Consider the following 4,755-nt stretch of genomic DNA (forward strand, 5'->3'; position numbering starts at 1 on the left):
TGATTGGGTTTTTATTATCGGAGGAAAAAACGATAACGATTCTCAAAGAAAATTTCAAATACCTGCTCAGTTTTCCTCTAATCTGGCCCTAGTTTTAATCCTTAATTACTCCATCTTTACCTGAAAGTACTCTGTGACTGAAGCAGTACTACAGTAACTAAGAACCTTCTCTTCACAGTACGCAGCACAAAACCCACAAGTTTTTCAATGATTATAAACAATTATTTCGATGTAAATCCAACCCCCCAAAAATCACAAAAACGGCTCAATCTTTATTCTGAAAGTTTGATGTTTTGGTTTAAAAACCACCGCGGCGCAGAGACCAAACTGAAGTTCGAACCCTGAATTAAAACTAAGTCTCAGTCCAAAGGTCAAAGTCCTGGAAGTCTCCGTCTCCCTGTGTTCCTGATCTCTAATGATCCCATAATGATATCGCTGCCATGAGAGGACGTGCTAATGCAAGCTAATCCTCAGCGGAGCGCCATCTCTCTGCTAATCACGCCGTGACCTTTAAAACATGAAAAAGGAACTCAGTTGTTTGCTGACATTTCAACAAATGTCACTTTTCTTTCTTTCTTTTTTTTTTTTCTTATCTTCCATCTCGGCTCAAGTTTTTCAGCATCTGGAAAAAAAACAAAACAAAAAAAACAACGACTTTGTCCTTGGAATGAACTTTGAGCCCGGAAAAATTTGGCATCCCTCCCACCAGGTGGCGAGGATTTCCAAACGATTGAACTTCAATTTCGTATGTAAAAAAAAAAAAAAATGTCCTTGTAATATTTACAATTTAATTAGATTAGATTGATTAGTGAACTGTAGTCATTTTATGAGTAGATCAAAGTCATCAGTGGAGGGTATTAAACCCTGTTGAAGCTCAGCTTCAATGGAGTAGCACTGAGACACACTGCAGCCTGTTGTCTGTTAGCCGTTAGCTTGCTGATACACAGTAAACATTTGTTTTCTGTGTATCATTTTTTGTTGGTGTAAATATCTACAACTTTTCTTCCGAACATTAAGTCACTTCCTGTAGAACTAGATGACGTACCACCCAGAGGACGAGATAAAAATGACAGAAGAAGAAGACACAACAAAACAGTGGGAGGTGGAAGGAAGATGAGATATGCTGTAGTGACCCCTGCAGGACTGACCTCTGTGACTAGCCTTAACTTCTGTCCTGGTATCGCGCTGAAACATCAGCTTGATTTCCTCCGGAAAAAAGCAGTGATGTTGATAAAACTGTCTTTTCTCCCTGAATCATCGGTTCTTAAGTTTGTTTGATGGTGAGTTTGTCCGCCGCCTCGCCGCCTGCACCAATCTTATCGCTCCGCTGCAGCCCGCGGAGAAAGTTTATCACTGGATGAAGATATTGCCGCTGTCAGGTGGAAATACGACGGCGCATCGATCACGCTGTGCATCTTGGTTCATAACAATGACAGCGGTTGACTGTAGGTGGCAGTAGTAAAACAAAACAAAAAATATTTTCCCTGCCGTTCGCTGGCAGCGTCCAGCAGCTGCCGACACTTTTACCACTTACAGGTCGTAAATTTAGCCACGCTGTGTCAGGACCGGGTAACGAGTACAAAGTGAGGCGGAGGAGAACACTGAGATGGGGGCGCTGTTCACCTCCTCTGTGCTGCTGCAGATGGAGGTCCAGTGTGTGTGTGTGTGTGTGTGTGTGTGTGTGTGTGATTAAACCTGACAGAGGTGCTCTTCTCTCCACAGGTCACTGCTGCAGAGGAACAGGAAGTGGATTACACTGATCTGTTCCACTGTCAGCTCTACTGTGGCTGGTTGTTGTCGTAGCTTCTCTACGCGTAAATCTAAGAACTAGCGACGTAACGACGCGTCATGAATCGGTCAAAAATCGATACAAATCCGTGACAATTCTCATCGGTTTAATCAATAAAATCATTTCCGCATCAAGGTGTAAGGAGTGGACTGCGTTATCGCAAAAACTCACTGGTCATACCATGACACTACACACTCCGGTACAGCAGGTGGCAGTGTTCTGAAAGTCAAGGACCAGGAGATAAAACTGTGTGTGAAAACATGACGTGGGGCAGAACTTTAATCTGGTCTACACCTAGTGGTTCTTGGACTGAAATACACTTCCTGTTAAATTTTAAGAAAATCAGAAGGTTCTAGATCCAAACCCCACGACTAGAAATAAAAAATAACCTGGGCCGTAACTCCAGTCAAACTGCAACATTTCTTCATTTCTTTTTAAACGTATAATGTGAGAATTTAACACGCCGGTGGGAGCAGACGCCACTTCCTGTCAGCCTCAGCCTCAGCCTCAGACTGTGACAAATATAACTCAGCCGTTCAGTGGGACGAACACTTCAAATTTATGTTCCAGGCCGCGGTGTGTAATTTGTTTCTGACTCACATTTGAAAGCCGTCGTTGAAAGGCTCTTCACATTCCACTGATCGTTCTGATCCAAATAAAAAGGCGAAGAAGAAGAAGAAGAAGAAGAAGCAGAACGATGGAGAGAGTTCTCCCTCACAGGAGGAGACAGGGGTGAGGAGAGGAAAGACGATCGCACACAGTAAGAAGTTATGGACCAGTGGTGGAGAACCTGGTTCACAGACCATGTCGTGGTTTAGATTAGGATGTCCGATATTATCGGACCGATTTTAGCATAATTATGTAATATCTGTAAGAATCGTTATCGGTTTATACTCCCTGATAATAAAAACCCGATAACACAAGGCCTGGGTTTTGCGACCTAAAAATAGTTTTGGGGAAAAACAGTTGTATATGAAGGTGATCGTCACTAGATGGCAGCATTCCAGTGAACTCATCACCCGCAGGAAGGTTCACGAAGGGCTGGCACGGATAACAGGTAACGGATAATCGGACGAAAATGGATGGATCGTATCGTTGTATCGTTGTCCCTGTATCGTATCAACAGACTCTGGGCGATACACAGCAAAAAACTAAGCTGAACAAACCATACTGAGGAACGATACAACAAATCCAAGGTCAGGGTCAGAGTCAGAGTGTGGGGGTCAAAGGTCATGACAGGTCACACTGTGCTGTAATAAAGTCAAAGAGAGAGAGAGAGAGAGAGAAAAGAGGACTACGAGAAAAAGAGAAACCAAACAATTGCGGTTTCTGCACCCGTGTTTACATCTGTCTGTCAGGAGGGGCAGCGTTGTCTTCAGGGCAGCAGAGTGGATTTATTTGGCGTGGCGTCCGTGTTGCCTGTCTGCTAACAGCCGGGGCAGCTTCCTGGCAGAGATGAATCATAAATCCTGTCAGCGCTGCAGAGTTATGCCTCTTTAATTTCATTTTTAGGTCCATTTGTCTTCCTTTTCAGCCCGGCTGGAGATTTAAAAGCTGTGATTCATTTACAGTGGCTGCAGTTTTTACAGGCCTGGCAGCGGCAGCAGCAGCAGCAGCAGCAGGCGCAGGAGCGGCACGCGCCAAGGCACCGGACCGGCAAAACCGCCACAGTAGCAAGTAGCAATTCTTTTTTATTAAAGCTGCGCGGATGTTTTGATCGCACAATAATTGATCGTGTAAACAAATGATGCTGTTGTTGCAGCTCTGTAATGGAAATATATATGTGAGTGTGTGTGTGATTTATCACACTGAACTACATCAACACACACACACGCTGCCAGTTACATCATCTGGAATGTTATCTGACGCAAAGACCCGTGATCTGGACGCAGCCCAGGTGAGGGCGCTGTTATGAGATGACATCATCCCACTGGGCGTGGCCTACAAACTGGTTGGTCTACATGGACCACAAGTGGTTCGGATGTTGAAGTGGACAGTCTGTTACTGCGGCGGCTGCCCCCGACCAAGTGAGGGGGGCTCAGCAGGGGGCGCTGTCACACGTTTCAACAACCTTTAGGGCTCAAAGCTGCTGATGCTGAATCGCCATCGACAATCCACACAGTCAGTGTCCACGTCCACGGCAACGAGCAGAAAAATCCCAGTCATGGTCTGAATAATAAATATATATTTGTTTTTATATTTGTGTGTTTTTATATTTGTGTCTCATGAAGACGGAGGAGAGAAGACGAAAAATGTCTTCAGACGCAGCAGAGAGAAAAACACCTCAGTATTTAATGGACGCCTTGACCCACCACCTCTGAAAACATCTGATCTCAGATCAGATCTTAATCTCAGCTGTGATTGGTCAGACATTGATTGGTCCTCTCTCTCTCTCTCTCTCTCTCTCTCTCTGTGTGTGTCTTCAGGCTAACACTGCCCTTTAAAATAAAAACAAGTTCCATCTGTAACCACTCAGATAAGGCCTGGTCTGGAGGAAAATCTACTGAAACTCTGTGACCGAAGAACAACAACAAATAAATAGAAATGTCATGACCAAGACGGCCACTAGGGGGGGCGATGTTCTTTGGTGACATCTGCTCAAAAACAGCGTCTTTGGTGTAACGTCCAAAGGTCAATGTTTTCAAACGACCGTCTCTCACTTCAGGTGTGAAGCCCCCCCCCCCGAGATTGGAAAGTCGATGTGAAGTTGGTTTAGTGTTGAAGTTTGGTCTTTTTTTTTTTTTTACAAAATTGTGACGTAAAACAGCTTATCTCAGGCTTTTCCGATTTTTTTTCTCTACCTTAACCTTCTTCCCCAAAACAAGTCAAAATGACCCAGACGTTCACTGATAGGAACACCAACATTTCCGACCAATCAGACGACTCCATTTTACCGTCTTCTCCCAGGTGGTCGTAGAAACAGAGTTAAAGAAAAGAGGAGAAGGAAATGAAAAGAGTTACTGTCA

This window comes from Cynoglossus semilaevis, chromosome 6, assembly GCF_000523025.1.
Source record: "Cynoglossus semilaevis isolate Cse_v1.0 chromosome 6, Cse_v1.0, whole genome shotgun sequence".
NCBI classification, from domain to species: Eukaryota; Metazoa; Chordata; class Actinopteri; order Pleuronectiformes; family Cynoglossidae; genus Cynoglossus; species Cynoglossus semilaevis.